Genomic DNA, 17,106 nt, shown 5'->3' with positions numbered 1-17,106 from the left:
AACAAAGCAGTGTTGGTGCGCGCAGCTATTCTGCATGTGGTAGTTGGAGCACTAGCAGTGAGGATATGAGGCCATGTTAATGTAATGCTAATTATGGCAAGGAAATGAATAGCCATTACAATGACTGAAAAAAACATTGTGGTAGAAGAAAACCAGGAGTTTTTTTTTACCAAATTGATGTTTGGTGGCAAGGAATTTTGGATGAATGCCTTCAAATAACAAGGAGAAATATATGTTGCTGTTTGCAACAGGGATGTAGAGGTTTGTAGTGACATTCAAATAACATCTGTTGGAAAATAAAAGGGTTATTCCCTAATTTACAGCAATCTAGGAGTTTCCAACACTAATGCATTTTCAGAAATTGTATCCACAGTAATAAATGAATGACATTCAGAAACAATAAAAAGATAGAATTAACATGGGATACAGAGATTGTTAGCCTAATGATCTCTCCAAATATCTACTGTGTCATACAGAAGGTATGAAATTAGGGTCAGTAGTTTTTATCTGTAGATGAAACCTTGAATTAAGTTGGGAGTAGCAAGTGAATATAAATAAATGATGCATTTTTCTCGCTACTTATCTGACTTATTAACTTACCTGAGTATTTTGAAGTGTCTGATGTAACTGTCAGAAGTACATAAACCCAGCAAGGTTACTCTGAAATTAACATTGAAAGTATTTCTGTGAGTAAAATTTTATTTCTGTACCAGAGAAGGACCCGTTCAGAGAGTGGTTTTAAAGGGATGGAAATAGGAGCTGAGTCCAGCTTCTGGAATAATCTGTGGGTTGCACACTAATCTGGACAGCTAGTTCATCTGCTTTAGGAAATTCATGCAAATTCTCACCCAGATCTGATCTGCTTTCCCATTTGGAGAATTTTTGGTGTGTAACGTATACAGGCAGAGTCCTGTTAATGGCACAGAAGCCTGTTCAGACAGCTCTAAAGACATGGAAACCAGTTAGCTGAAATTATTCAAGCAGCCTGCTCTACACTTCTTCCCTCAAGCAAAACCACAAATCAGAGCTTAAGGAGAAAAAAAGCAAGAGATCCTTCCTCTGAGACAAGAAAGATCTGTTTGCAGAGGCTTTCCAATCCATACTGCTTCAGGAGTGTACAGCTCCCTCATGGCTTAGCTGACCTTGTTTCTTTTAAAAATCACATCCATCATCATAGAGCCTTCATGCCCTTTGTGTTGGATCAGGCAGGTGAATTCACCTCTCCATCCAAGGCAGCACCACAGCAATCTCCCAAACTAAGAAAAATGTGTAATATTGTGACAAGGGGCAAGGATTTGGAGGAAAAAAAAAATCCACTAAGGCATGCCAACTCTAGGGTTTCTGAATTGTGTTTTTTCTTTGGTTTTTTAAAAATATATTGAGAATGTCTAAGGATTGGGGTGAGGCAGAAGTGCATCTAAACCAAATTTCGCAGAAACTGGGTTTTCCACAAGAAATACTGTTCGTTCTTACAGAAGCTGTCCAGATCCTGTGAATTTAGAAGGAGGGAGACTGCTCTGTGTGGGATTTTGCTTCTTGTGAAATGCAGGAGCTGGCAGTTCACTCTTCCATCTCATTGCTGACATCACTGAGAACTAGGTGACAAGTGACATTATTAGTCATAAAAACCAGATCCAATTCAAAGATACTGCCAATAAACAGTTAATTCAGTTTGCTGATATGTTTTTCTCTCACACAGTGGTACATCACACTGCTTTGAATATTCATTCCCTTCATTTTCAGCCCCGAGTAAATGAATACACCGGTTTTCACTCTCTGTAATCTATGTAATTACCTTTGTCATTTGAGTAAGATTTAAGCAGATACAAGGATTGAAGAGAGGATTAGAGTTTTGGGGGTTTTTTTCTTAGTTTTAACAAAAAAAGTAAACCTGTGATTTTAGTAAAAGAAAACAACAAACATTCTTTGTCACACTCGAGGGCAGCTCTTGGAAGCTGCAAGTAGAGCTAGCAAGGAGGATATTCTCAGTGCTGTCATGAGTGGCAGAAGGAGAAGCATATAGAATTATTTTTTCCCCTGAAGTCACAGAACACAAATTAGTTCAAAGCTGATTATGCATTAGTTTTTTCTCAAAAGGGTCTGAAAGATAAATAGAAAGGAGGCCTTGGGTGGCAGCATTTGCTCCATAACTGCTGACACTCATGATAGATATTGGTAAAACATCTTACAAGTATCTTACATTGAATTAGCACCTTTTGCATCCAGTGCTGATTTTGCATGCTTCTAGGACCATCTAAAATCAGATTTGTATCTTTTTAGCTATTATTTTTATAAAAACTGAAATAGCCATGCTAGGTGGCCCCTGGTGTAAATACTGCTGTGAATGAATAATGGTGATTAGATTAGCATAAACAATTCTCTCTTGGAAGAATATTGCTAACTCAGCACAGCTAAACTAATAAGACTTTTCTGTATTGGAAAAACCTTTGGGAAGTGTGAGGAGGTCCCTGAGGCAGCAGTATCTTCAATCCTTTTACACTCCCTATCAGGGACTGGTATTTTACTGCCAATCCTCACTCAGTGTTTTGTCAGCATTTCCTGAGTTTACTGTTAAACCTGTTGACTTCACTGACCCAGGTACTCCTGGCAAAGAATCCAGCATGCAGTTTGCTTTATCCAGGTCTTAGTGTTAATGAAGCTATTTGTGAAATGGTCATAATTTTTGCTGCCCCTCTGTTACCATCTTTCATTAGATCATCTGATCAGTCTCCAATTGGACACATGCAGAAAGCTAAACCTTGGGTCGTTGATGATGCTAACAAGGCAACACAGGGCAAAGAAGAATGGGAAAAGGGATGAAACACAGAACTACAGGGAAGAAGTGAGAATGAAGAGAAGGAACAACTGCAGTTTGTGAATTTGTACACTTTCCTGCTTTGACCTTAAAACTTAAAATTGAATGTATTTTAAATCCAATCCATAATAAATGTATTTCTATCACTGCCTCGTCATGTTTCCGTAATTCCTCATAGGTCACAAAGCTTTGTTCCTGAAGAAGCTTCTCTGTCACTTTCAAATAAATTTGTAAATCACTAAGTACTTAGTGATTTACTAAGTAGATCAGAAGTCAGTAGAGGTTAGGAAAATGTGTACCACACCCTTTAATTTCTTCATGGTTAAATGAAAAGTAATTCATTCAGAGGCTAAAAATGCAAAATAAACTTGAGGTGGAAGGGGTTTTAGTCATGCAATAGATACATGATCTGTGTATCTACTGTACCTGATAGACAAAGGTGCAAAGGCTATGACAGTCTTTTTTTCTCAGAAAAAGCATTTTAAAAGTGAATACTGCATATGACAGAAAAATGGACAGGCTAGTTCTTTTTATTCTGTAATATCTACTACCTTCTTCCAACATTGGCAAATATTGCTGTTGATCCTGTAGTTCTGAGTTCACTGGGCAAGGTAATACCAGCAAATTAACCCATGAGACCCACAGGCACAGATTTTCTGGCTTTTTATTAATTTTCCAACTGAAGTTTTCTGGAGTTGTTGTTCTATGAAATTGCACTGTCTCCCTCTAGTGACTGTTTCTGTCTCCCATCTCAGATTTAACGTGGAATTCTCAGAGACAGGGCATTTTTTACATTTTGTATTGCAGTGTGGTACCACCCCAATTGTGCCCCAGCATGCTGCTGCTCGTGTTGTGGCTGTTAGGTTTGCTGTGTTGGTACTGCAGCTGTCAGTGGGGCCAAATCAGCTTCAGAAATTTTATCTTGCAGCACAGCAAAATCCAGCACTGTGATACACCAGCAATCCTTGAACCAGGGAGTGCAGGCGCCGCATGGAGCAAGTGCACTGCAGCCTCTGGATTTCTGGTCAGGTTAGGCTTAACACCAAACTGAAGGGCCACACGCTGCTGTCCAGCAGACACCAGGTTCCAAACCTCAGAACATCCAAACCCAAAATGTTTTCACTGTCATCTTTAATTGCAAAGTGAGTGGCCAACATCTGCCCTCACCCAGGAGCCATAAGCTCGAAGTTCAGGAGGTAACATTTGCTCCATTTACTCCAGTGGTTTTAACTCTTTGCCATCCAGGTTGTAAATTCAACTTCTTGACATTCTGCTGTATTAATATTGAATGTTGTTCTCCTGTATCTGTTAGAAATTTTATTAATTGTTGACAAGAACCAACTGGAATCTGAATGAATGGGCCATTATTATGTCTGCACTGGTAGGATTCCATCTGTTGGATTTCAGTCCTGCCTGACTTAGGGCTCTTGCAAATCAGCCACCTGAATTTGATCAAATTGGGTAATTTTCTGGGTGTGGTGTCCTCATCCACCCCAAGATTTTGTAGTGGATCTGGCTTCATGCACATGGCAGGGGGGATTTGAAAGAGATAAAGGATCATTTTCCCCTAGTTCCTTATCATAAGGATCACTCCCTGTATTTCCATTTCCTTCAGGAGGTGTAATTAGTTTTCTAATCTATACAATGCTGGGGGATTAGCAGCCTGCTTAAGAATCATCTCTACCTTTTCTTCCAATTTTTGTTTTTTTCTCCTTTGCTTCCTGTAACCATTTCTGCACCTTCTTCAATAACAGTAATTATTTTGCTGCTTCCCTTTCTTTCCTGGCCTCAGAGAAAAATACTGCCCTATCTCTACAGAGCTCCCCTTTCCAGCCACCTTCCGTTCTAATTTGTCTGTTTTTCCTTAAGACATAGCAGAGAATTAACTCCTTGTTGACAGAGCAGAAGTCAAAGACATAGGTTGTCCAACCAATACCACCTTCTTGACTAGACCATAGCACTAAATGCCACATCCAGTTTTTTCTTAAACACCTCCAGGGATGGTGACCCCACATCCTCCCTGGGAAGTCCATGCCAATGCCCAATGAAGTTCTTTCTGTGAAGAGCTTCCTCCTAATGTCCAGCCTAAACCTCCCCTGGCACAGCTTAGGAATATGTCCTCTTGTCCTGTCGCTGATTGCATGGGGGAAGAGACCAACTCCCACTTGGCTACAACCTCCTTTCGGGGAGTTGTGGGTAAGTTCTCTCCTAAGTCTCCTTTTCTCCAGGCTAAACAACCCCAGCTCCCTCAGCTGCTCCTCATAGGACTTGTGTTCTAAACCCTTCACCAGCCTGGTTGCCCTTCTCTGGACATGCTCCAGCAGGTGCTGCTGAAAAAAGCAGTTCTATCATGGGTTCTCCTGTTTCCCTTCAGGCTGTCCCTTTTAGGAGGGTGGTCATATAAAGTGAACTCCTGAAGGTCTATGGACAACATCCCATCACCTATTTCTGACCCACAGCTGGAGGCTCAGCCACCTCTTGACACAGTCTGATGGGTACTGGGAGATGGCCTTGCATACACAGAGCTCCTGCTTTTCTCCCTTCACTCCTCTTGCAGAGTGGGAGTGTTGCCTGTGTCTCCCAGGCAGCTGAGGAGTCACTCTTGGCACAGGCAGAGCTGTGTCTTTGGCTCAGGTGTCCAGGCCTGGCAGCGGTGGGGCTGCAGAGGAGGTCTGTGTGAGAAGGGGGAAAATGCAGCACAGGGGAGGAAGGAAAAAGTGTGAGGAACAGCCCTGGCGAAGAGCTGCCTGAGAGCAGGAGGAGGATGATGGGGAACAGGAGGAGGAGGAAAAGGAGGTGCTCCAGGCACCAGAGCAGGGATCCACACTGCTGTCACAGAGCTCACATGCTGGAGCACGTGGATGTTTCCTGAAGACTGTGTGGCCTGTGCAGTGCCCCTGTGGCAGCAGGTTTGTCCTGAAGCACTACAGCCCTTGGAAGGGACCCCATGCCAGAGCAGGGGACAAATGTGACAAGGACGGAGCAGCTGAGAGGAACTGGTAGAGTTTCCCACGCATCCTATCACTGGGTCCTAGCAGGAAATAAAATCAGCACCTCCCTCTCCACCTCACCTCCTCAGCAAGATGTACAGAGCAGTGAGATCACCCCTGAGCTTGCTCTCCAAATTAAATACCTCATGCTCCCGCAGTTGCTCCTTATAAAGCAGGACTAGCCCCAGTGCTGAGCCCTGGGGAACATCCCTGGTGCCTGTCCCCAGCTCGACGTGACTCCATTCCCCACCACTCCCTGGGCCTGGCCCCACAGCCAGATTTTTAGCCTGCAAAGAACACACCATGAGCAGTCCGTTTCTCCAGGAAGTTGCTGTGAGAAGTAGTGTCAAAGACTTTTCTAAATGCCAGGAAATCAAGGCTCTCAGCCTTTCTCTGAGCTGCTGAGTGGGTCATGTTGTCCTGGGGGGAAATCAGGGTAGTGTAACAGGCCTTACATTAAGTACCTCAGTGTCTTCCTCTTCCTCCTTTGTCACTGTCCCTTTTCCCCCATCCAGTAAAGGCTGGAGGTTCTCCTGAGGCCTCATTTTGTTGCTAATGTAGTTATGGAAACATAACTTTTTATGGTCTTTTCAGGGCATTGGCCAAATTAACTTCCAGTCAGCCATTGGCCCTTCTGATTTTCTCTCTGCCCAGCACCACAAAGGCTGTGTAGTCTTCCCAAGTGTCCCTTCTTCCAAAGGTCATAAACTCTCTGGTTCTACATGAGCTCTATCTGAATTCCATCCAAAGCCCCAGCTGGCTGCATGGGCTGCCTCTGTGGGGCTGTGGTGACACCAGAGGGGACAAATTCCCAGATGCCCTATGCAGCAGTGGTGTCACTGCTGCAGTGCTGCTCTCATTCACCCATTTTCAGCCTGTGCTCGGCACTCCAAACCCACCTAGCTTTGAACAGCAAAAGGAGTGTGCAGTGTTCATGAGCTGACCTTTTTGAGTTCTGGTGTGTGCAAAAACAAATTAGAAAATGAAGAAGGAGGCAGGAAGTGCTGGGTTTTCATGTAGTGTATTGTTGTGATCTTCACTGAGGGATTACTTCAGTGTGTTGGAAGAGGAGAAAAGTAAATGTCAGGTCTTGAAAAAGAATATCCTCACCCTGTCTTTAGAAAGTTCATTCTTGTGAAAGGAGTCATGAACTGAAAGACATTAGAATCAGTGGATAGTCCAGTAGTTTGAGGTGCCATTCACCAAATCCCCCTCTGGGAAGTTCAAGAATAACAAAATGTGCAGGACTGTTCTATAAATATCACAACTAAGGGGGCTATGTGTGTACCATCCAGAGGAACTGGACAAGAGATGGCACTGGAACCCTGGGTGGTGACCCAGATCTTTTTTCCCTGCCTCTGTTTTCCTATCTTTCCTTCTTCCTTTCTTCCTCTTCTTAAAAGTTTAATTAGGTGCTGTCATGGACTGGTCAGAAATGTTTAAATCATGTTTGGGAAATTCACTGTTATCCCCCTAATGAGTCTTTATCAACTATAAACAAACTCTGCTTTTTTAATGCTCACCACTTACGACACTTGAGTGGGTAGATTTTCCCGACAGTGATCAGGACACGCTGCAGACATCAGCATGACCCTTTCTGTCATACCTCATATTTTTTTACAACCAACACTTTCCCTTAATTCCCTGAAACAGCTGGATCACAGTGACTTAAGCTTAAAATCAACAATAAGGACAACTCAAAGCAAGCCTCGAGTCTGGAAATTTTTGGTGCAAATGCTAAACCTTACTACATGCATCTGAAAACAAGACATTTAAGTCTGGCAGCATTAGCTAGAGGAAGGACTGCTAGGCACAGTGATGACCTTGGGTTTCGGTGACCAATTCATACTTAAAAGCAGCAGTTGCAAGGAACTTGTACTAAAACCAAAATCAGTTGGCCTATTCATCACACCACTAGTGAAAACAGGTGGGGCAGAATGAAATGGGAAAGACTAAATGAGGGTGTTAAGCCTGACAACTCAGTAATATTTACCATTTTTTGGATCCATGCTGGGTGATCTTTTCAGACACAAGTTTCCTTTGAAAAAAATGTATTAAAAATGGAGGAGAAATGGGGTTGGCCATTTTGTGTCAGGGATTGTTTTTATGGATAAGTGAGTTAAACCAAATGCAGATTACTGATTAGAAAGACCTCTGACCAAAACTGTTGTTATTCTGTGAGCACAAGGAGAATAAATTAAGCTTGCTCAGACAGCTACAGTAAATATGAAGTTATTGCATAGATTAATGTGCTAATGATTTATACATCTGCCCTTTACCTGTGACTCCTTTTCTCTGGGATTAACTCTAATTTTCAAGGACTCAGCACATTGAAACAGCCTCTTTTCATTACTGATTTTACATTTTTTTTCTTCTCTCATATCAATTTCCTTCCCTACATTTCAAAAAAGCACTATTCAAAAGTTTAAAAATGCACAAGGTTTGAAGTCCAACTACCAGGACAGAGAGATTTTCAGTTTCTGTATGTAATATGTAGCATTTATTTCTAATTCTAAAAATGTCTGTGTAGCTGTTAAAGTCAGTACATTCTCATGCTCAAAAAAAACTGTTTCCATCCCTTTAAGGCTAGTAAAGGGTGGTTAGGATTATGCCCTGACAATCAAGGGTATCAGAGGGACACTGCTGTCTGTGACCTCCCCAGACTCCTTGCTCCTGGTCAGGCATCTGTGACCAGCAGGGCAGAGCTGGTGCCATGGGTTGGCAGGTGGGCTGAGGTAAGGTTGCACCTCAATGTCAGTCTGTCCCAGTGCCACCCACAAGAGGATAGCAAAGCACCACTGCATGTTTTGCTTTCCACTACTGAGATTTCCTTTATTGGAGACCCTACTTTGGCATTTTGCATGGCTGGGACAAATAAAAATATTTGGGTTTTAGGCAGAGAGATAAAAAAACTGCTTCAATAATAACTTTAAAGCATTCATAGCTCCATGCATTTTGATTTGGTACCTCTTTTTTGTGGCTTCCAGGGCAGTAGTACCCAAAACAACTGAAACAGACAGAATCATGGCAGTGTGATGTAGGCACTTGATGCTACATGGTTCTCCACCAGCACTGAGATGAGAGCATCATGTAAGCCTCAGAGAAAGTACATAAAAGTTTTATTGGCACTGATCTGAGATGGATGACCTGAGTGCTCTATTTCTCTTGCATGCCATACCATGTGAGCTCAAATCAAAACTTTATATCCTATGATCCCCTCAAGCCTTGGATACATATATTCCTTTAGAGGTGAGGAACCAAGTGTCAATAGAATAGACAGAGCAAGGGTCACGTTGTCAAGTATTCCTAAGATGCTGGTTTATTCTATCCTTCTGTCCATATTCCTTTTCTGCCTATTTCTGCCCGGACAATGTTCACCCTACAGAGATTTTCTCTGTAATAAGTATCAGTGAGACTGGGCTTCACATCTCTGACCTGCAATTTCTCTGCTACACTACGGGTTATATTATGTTTGCTCTTACTGTTTTGAGTATCAATAGTGTAGTAAAAAGTATATGTTTGAACAAGCACAGGATGTGCCTAAAGGCAAGACCATAAAGTTTATCTTTCACAAGGAAATATTTTGAGGAACGCAGATTCAGAAGGGAGTATCATGACCTCTGCAAAGCATTCCAGGGGCTGCTCACTGTGTAATGTGAATGGGGTTTGCAAACACCTAAACACTGCAGGGCACACAGCACTTGCCAGTAGTTGCTATATTGAAGCATAATTAACCAAAGCAGGTGTAATGTGGCTCAGAAAAAGAGGAGGTTATCACACGAGGTCCCTGACATAGCAAGGGATGTGTTAGATGACACAGAAAACCCACAGGGGTGAGCAACTCCCCATGCAACAAAGAAAGAAAAAAACCTCATCATATCAAAGCTTTTTTGGTGGTGGTGGTGTTGTTTAATTAAAATCTCTTATGTTTTACCTACATCTAAACTGATCCGTTTTCTGCATTTTGGGGCATTTGATCGAATCTCTCAGGGAAGATTTGGCCAGTTAGTGGCTGCTCCTGCTGCTGTTATAACCACCAGGGGACACCTCAGAGCTGGCATAAACCAGCAGGGCTGCACGGACAGCTGCAGAGCAGCGCTGCCTCCAGGCTGCCTTAATTTCAGCCAGCGTTTTAAAGTGTCCTGCTTTTTATTTACGGTAACCTTGATAAATAGGGATTCAACAGGAATCGCTTCTAGTGCCCTCAATTGATTAATACGAAGTTTATGCAATGCTTAGTGCAAAATAATTATTTTGGCTCATAATTAAATATAAGGTTATGACAAAGAGTGATCAGGTCAGTCAGGAGGGGTTATAACACAACAACTGTAAGCGACTCAAGATTTCCCTATGCTTTGTTTACTTAGTCTGTGAGTCCAGTGCTCAAAGTTTTATTTTCATGCCTTCAGAATAATCAAATATTGGGGAAACAAAGCAGGAGAAATTTCTTCTTTTCACTGTGTAGACATATGTAATGAATTTGTTTTCTGTCCTGAGCTGAGAATACAGTTGTTGGACTCATTTATCTGCAGAGAAAATGATTTCAACTAACATTAGTATAAATATATAATGTTATATAAATATTTATATATATATTTGTATAGTATAGGAGTATCATGTAGTATAAACATAAATATAAATTAAATATAAATATAAACAAATATAAATAGTATAAAGAATAAGCTTCTTTAAAGACTGGTTCTTTTGATTTTCCTATGGCTTTTCAGTGAAAGCAAAAAAAAAGTAGAAGCTAAAAAATATAAAGGAACAGAGTTTAATTCAAATTAGAAAGAAGATGTTATAATGCACAACACATCTGTTTTTTCTACCTCAGAGTTTTGAACAAGGGTTTATCACAAACCAATTAAGCTCTGTAAAAGACTTCCAGTTCCTTCAGGCCACTGCAAGAAGTGGATACGTCTGGCCTTCACTGTGGAAAAAGGTTTTTTTAAACTCACATTAAGTGTATATCCTCAGATAAATAAACATCAGTATGGCCTCATGTCATCCCATTTCCACAACACACACACAGAGGTTGTAACTGAATTTATTATTCAGATGTATTCAACTACTGAAAGCAAGCTAATTGGCATGACATGTGCCTTGGGGATTTTTCAACGTTCTTAAGTCACAATGTGTTAAATGACAAAAGTAACAGCATTTGGCACTTTTTTCCAATCTGAAACTTGATTTAAGGACAAGTTGAGTAAGCAGGGCCTAGATTCACAAGATTCGTAATTGCCAAGAATTTTTATTGACAGGTTTCCCTGTCAATGTCAATAGTTCTGCTGCTTGGGCAGCTGTGTGTGTCACAGTTTAGAGTCACCTGTGAGTTCAGTGCTGCACTCCTCGTGCTGCTGTCAGTCCTGCTGTCAGTCCTGGGGGGGCTGCAAGGGGTTTCACATGGCTTTGCAACTGGTGAGACATGCACTGAGAAAGAAAAAGAAATTCCAGCCTTCAATTCACAGAGTCAAGTAGACTTCTTACCTCACAGTAAAGAGCTTGGCTGAAGAAGAAAAAATGTGAAACCAAGGCAGTTTTCCCGAATTTTAGAAAAAAAAAAAAAAGAAAAATCTATTGTCTTGACATCCTCCTGTTGCATACCAAGAGTCAGATTAAATCTAAGTGACTGCAGTGCCCCCTCAATTCTCCTTCCACAAGTTCCTTCTTAATTTCAAAGCAGCTGAGTAGACCAGCTGCAGAGCTGCCATGTGGAAAAGGATGGAACCTCTGCCATGCTCTTACCTCCTCCAATATTGCAGTGGTTCAACAGAAGCACTTTTGTGTCTCTGTTGGAAAGGGAAACCACTATTTTGTTGCTTTAACCATCAAGTTCTTATGTGCAGCTCACATATTTTGATGTTATCCCTCCCCCAATTAGTGTATCATCACATACTTGCAGAAAGGGAGGCAGCAAAGCAATGCTCAGATTGGTGCATGTGAGCATCAGGTGAATGGCAACCTTTAAATGCCTGGTGCTGAGCCCCTCGTTCTGCTCACAGTGGTCACATACAGAAGCCTTATCAGAAAAACAGTGTCAGCTATAGTTGTACTGAACCTTATCAAAACTGCTGTCCTTTTCAACCAGCAAGATCTTTGGCTGATTTCTGCTTGTGCCCTCTCATGTATGAAGAATAAATCTAACAGTACTAAAAATCTTTGAAAACATAAATCTTGACAGAAGGGCACTTAGAGTCATTTGTAAGTGGGGCTTACATGACACAATTGCTTTTCAGATTAAAATGGTTTCTTTCTAAAGATTTTCTCCCTGTATTAAGTTCATATAACTGGATTGTGTTTGTACAAAGACCTATAATGAGTGGGGTTTTTCCTAGCAAACTGCTGCTATAGCTCCGTTGTCAGTTTGATTAGCCTGCCTGCTTGTTTGAAGTAATGTCAAGGAGTTTTAGTCTTAAACATCAGTATAAATAGCCTAAGAAATGTTGCCAGTAATGTGGACATAAAAATGTGTACTCATATTTTCTCCGTATCTTTTCCACATCCTTTGCATGCTTTTTAATACGATTTGTTAACATTTAAATAAATGCTGAGCATCCAGTATTTCACTTCCATTCTTCTTTCAGCATACATTATTCAGCACCCCATCATCTGCCCCTGTGTTGTTCAGCTGTTGCCTCCAGCTGAAAGTGCTCTGTGCTTTCCTTGTGCTCAGACTCTGGCCACTCAAACTGCCCACAAACACAATCATCTGCAGAGCAAGGTTAGGAAAGGTTTGATTTCTGTGGGGCTGAAATATTCCCTTCCCATTTGTTTTACTAGGGTACAGAATAGGCCAAAATTAAGGGCATAGGTAGGCACCTCATCAAACCGGGGCCATTGAAATCAAAGGAAGTTTTGTGGGAAACAGTATTGCACACATTTTTTATTTGGTGTTGGTTCTGTAGGAAAACATTTCTGAAAAAACATTGTCACAGTTCCCACAATTTCCATAGCCATGGGCTGGTGAGGGAGGATGCAGACCCATTGCTTTGGGAAAGACTCTGTTCTCTGTGCTTTCTGTTTTAACTGGTCGGTGCCACGAGTGTTCCTGCTGCAGAGAGGCACAGATAAGGATGAGATTTAAGAAGCACATTCCAGACCAGCCCTGCTTGGAGCTTACCTCCTGTCCTGCAGCCACTGGTGGAAGGAGACTGTTGATGCTCACAAGCCTCATCCTTGACTTATTGATTTGGGCTCATCTGGGGATTAACTACCTCCATCAGGTATCTGCTGTTAGCACAGAGGTTACTGTGATTCTTTAGACAAAGCCCTATTTGAGATTTACTGCTTGGCTTCTGCTCATCTGAGTTCTCTTGGAAGCAGAGAGAAAAAACAACAGCTTTTCAAACTTCTTAATGAAAACTGTGTCAGCTGATGTATTCTTGTGATAGTGTATGCACAGACATGTAATGTCTGCAGAACTGGTTCAGCAGCTGGCCAGCTTAGAAGGACTGAAACATATCTCTATGATTTTCAGTAAAACACAATGAAGCAATACGAAAGTTTAATGGGTTTTTTTCCTAAACCATAATTTTAAAGTTATTCACCACCTCAGAAAGCAGAAAAGCTATCTTTTGATTGAAGAATCACAGGAGGCAGTAAAATTAAATATATTCAATTAAATTAATTAAAGTCTGAGACAACTTGTTTTGAATGAGCTAGTGATGGGCCCTCTATGGAGAGAGTAAACCCTTAATCAAGACAAGTGCAAGGCGCTGCAGAGCACCTGAAGGCTTCCACTGCTCTAACTAGCAGCAGAGGAGAAGAGGGTGCACGTGATGCTGTGTTTGCTGTAAGCAACTAGAAAATGAACTGAAAAACAATTGGCTTCTTGCTACTAGAAAATGTGATGGTGCATGTACTCGTAGTTATTCCTTTCCTTCAGCATATTACAATTTTTTTCTACCTGTTCCTCACCAGCAGCAGAGAAATGGCTGGCACAGGCTCTGGACCTGCCTCTCGCCTGCTCTGCAGTGATGCCTCTGTGCACACAAGGGTGCAAGGGAACAGAAGGACAATTTGTACTAAATAGGATAAAATGTTATGAGACGTGTGAATGTGCATATGCTAATGAACCTGCTGGAGGTCAGGCAGCCACATGTTCACTGGCATTACCAGTCACCAACACAGATAGGGATGTCAGCAGGGCCATGAGCTCTTGCTGCTGCATTTTAAGTGTTTTGCCATGGTTTTGCTGCCTTCTTGTTATGTCTTGGCTTGGTTTTAGATCTTTGAAAAAGTATCAGTACCCTTGTGTACGTAGGTGTTTAAGAAATGCTCTATTCCTTACCTGGGAATTTGTTCACTTCAGGATTTAGTGAATATTACCTCCAAATGTGGTGCATGGTGAGTTACTCCAACTGCTGAACATTGTCTTCACTGTGTGTGTAAGAAAAGAACCCATTCAGCAAACAGCCAAGGCAGAGAGAATAGCTATAGAGCCTTTTCTTAAAGTCAGAAGTGCTCTCTTTTGGGCAATTCCAAGTGTGATTCTTTAGAGTAGTAAAATGCCATGACTAACATGTGCTTCAGGGTAAAAGCTGTAAAACCTGCAACCACTGAATGGCATTACAGACCTGTGGACTGCCTCATTCAGCCTTGGCAATCCATACAACTAGGATAGCAAAATAATGTAAACTTGGCTTCCCTAGATAAAAGAATCTCATCTGTAAAATACACTAAAAATAAAGTCAAATTTAGGAAACATTAAAAACCTGAGAGATTAATTAGGTTTAGGATTTTATCCAAATCCTCTTACTCTTTCCCAGGATGAGGTTTAAACAAAGCAAAAGCTAAATGTAATAACTGCTATTACCAGTTGATTTTGGAAAGTGATTACTCTAAGGGAGGCTGCTGCATATCTCCAGGAAAAGAGGCTCTTAAACATCTTGTTGTATTTTCCTGCTTACCCACAAGATTCATTCATGCTGATGTCCCAAAGCAATGCCTTCAGAGCCTGTATTGTCAGAAATTGCAGGCATCTGTGCAGATATTAGTGCTGTCTGATCTCACCATCAGCCTCTGGCATCCCTCAAAAGACTGCCTAGATACACCAATCCAGCTGATTAGAGCTTCTGTCTTTTACTGCTCTGTTAAAGTGGCACATGTGATTGGGAGCTGGGTCTGTCCTGCTGCATGTGATCAGGTGCTGATTGTTATTGGTGCCTCCCACCCCCAGCTGCCAAGAGGCTCAGCAGAGCAGCAGCCAGAGAATATCTTTCAGCTGTCATTACATATTTCAACATAGCAAGAAGACAGAATGGCATGTATATTTGTCAGAATTTTTTTGTTGTTGTTCTGTGAGATTTGCTACAGGTACTATAAATATACTGGAATTCATTTTATCCTCCCTTTGGTTGGGTCAGGACAGCAAAACAAGTCAGGGCAATGTGACCTCAGAAATTGGTTCCTCTGAATAAGAGGATTTTAAAGAAGTTTTGAAGGAAGTGGTCTGAAGAAAGTTCATATTCAGTTACAGTAAAAGGGCATTCTGGCCATTTTGCCTTTTAAATTAATTTCTGCATGGGAAGAGAGCAGAAGGTCAGGAAAGGAGGATCCCTTTATAAACAGGAGGGTTAGTAAAGATCCATCCTGATCAGGTGATCTAATGCCTGGAAAGCTTGTCTGCTGATGAACATGAAACCTGACCAGCACAGAAATCAGAAATATTAGGATTTATTCCTGCTGCTTCTGTGCACACTGTGAACTGTCAGGTTAAGAATACTTTTAAACATATTAAAATATAATATCTAGGAAACTTTATTCTTCTTTCATTCATCTAATTCTACCACCTCACAGTCCAATATATTCTCCTGCTGTGCAGAAAAAGCACAGATTTTTCTCCATAGATGCTCCAATGCATGTCCAGTGCTGCAGAAGAGTGAGCTGTTCAGCAAGGGGTATGGGTAACACTTTAAAATGCTCAAAACAATATCCCTGATAACCCCTGGCTATCAGAGGCAAAATTTAGCAGCTGATTGCAACCTGAAAATAATATTTGTGCCTCTTGTTCCTTGGCTGCCTGACGGACTTCTGTCAGGACATTGTACCTAAAAGTCTGCCTCAGTCAAAACCCAGGGAACAAGAAGATATTTGAGGGTCTTGAGTCAGCTCTCAGTACCTTTCACAAGTAGGCTCTAAGCAGGTTATCAGGTCCATTCAGGTCTTCTTTTCCAATTAAAAGAGCTCTGTACTGAGTGTGAAAAGGGGCAGTGGTGGGGCTGCCTTTGGTGCAGCTGCAGCTCCTTGTTCCTCCTTCACTCTGTCACACTTGTGGGCCAGCTTGACACTGCTTGGGAGGGCAGTGTGACACACCAACACAGAAACAGGGAGAATAATAAACAACTGGGGGGGAGAGAAAAGAGAATCAGAGAACCACAGAATCATGGTTTGAGTTGGAAGAGACCTGAAAGATCATCCAATTCCAAGCCACCTGCCATGGGCCTTCCACTGACCAGATTGCTCAGAGACCCATCCAGCCTGGCCTTAAGCACTTACAGGGATGGGGCATCCACAGCTTTTCTGGGCAACCTGAGAAGTTCCAATCCTTCACTACCCTTTGAGTAAAGGTAATTCTTTGAGTAAAGAATTTCTTCCTAACATCTAATCTAAATCTCTCCTCCTTTAGTTTAAAAGCATTCCCCCTTGTCCTATCACTATCTACCCATGTAAAAAGTCACTCTCCATTTTTTATAAGCCCCTTTCAAGTACTGGAAGGCCACTGTGAGAACTCTCTGGAGCCTTCTCTTCCCCAGCTCCCAGCCATCTCCTAAAAACTCTCACTGAACTGCTTGGGGTGCAGGCAGCCCCACGCTGCTCCACACAGCGATCCTCTTGTTTCTTTCAGCAATTCTTTGTGATAGAATTGCTCTTTGCCTTTCTCAAGAGGATGATGAACCTGAAGCTGATAAGGTCATAACCTAATATTGCAGTCCTTGAATGGTGAAAGTGAGAGGATCTTGCATTGAAGCTTCAGGCACACTGGAATGGAACACCCCAAAATCACACTAAATGTACAAATGTGCCAGAGTTCCACAATTAGGGGCATTAATTAACAATTAATCCTCCCCTTCATCTGTGACCCTTAGGAAGCCCACACAAAACAACAACACAAGCAGCAGTTTGTTTTTAACATTTTCTTTGGCTCATGATCCCTTAAGCCAGCCTCCTTTCATACTATGGGTCTGGTGTGGAGATCTTAATCCCAAAAACTTGGAATACAAATGAGTATGTGCAAGTTGCACCAAGTTTCAGGGTCTTTAGAAGGACCGTGAAAGTGCCCTTTTGGGGTGCAAATAAAGG

At 41.8% G+C, this 17,106-nt stretch overlaps 1 long non-coding RNA gene across 2 annotated transcripts; it reads right to left on the bottom strand.

Annotated features, from left to right (window-relative positions):
- Positions 1-10,014: 10,014 nt before the first annotated feature.
- On the bottom strand, positions 10,015-14,908 carry LOC146444180 (uncharacterized). 2 transcript variants are annotated; one of them, XR_014853440.1, is made up of 4 exons: positions 14,715-14,908; positions 14,096-14,184; positions 11,132-11,235; positions 10,015-10,331 (listed from the first exon to the last, which is right to left on the bottom strand). It is a non-coding gene; the product is annotated as an uncharacterized LOC146444180 (long non-coding RNA). The 2 variants fall into 2 exon arrangements; XR_014853347.1 differs by lacking the exon at positions 10,015-10,331 and having other exon boundaries at positions 10,730-11,235.
- Between the last annotated feature and the right edge of the window lie 2,198 nt (positions 14,909-17,106).

Source organism: Lichenostomus cassidix, chromosome 1 (genome assembly GCF_008360975.1).
Source record: "Lichenostomus cassidix isolate B80296 chromosome 1, HeHo_3.0, whole genome shotgun sequence".
NCBI lineage: Eukaryota > Metazoa > Chordata > Aves > Passeriformes > Meliphagidae > Lichenostomus > Lichenostomus cassidix.
The sequence above is the reverse complement of the archived record's forward strand: the minus strand, read 5'-3'. Positions and strand labels throughout refer to the sequence as shown.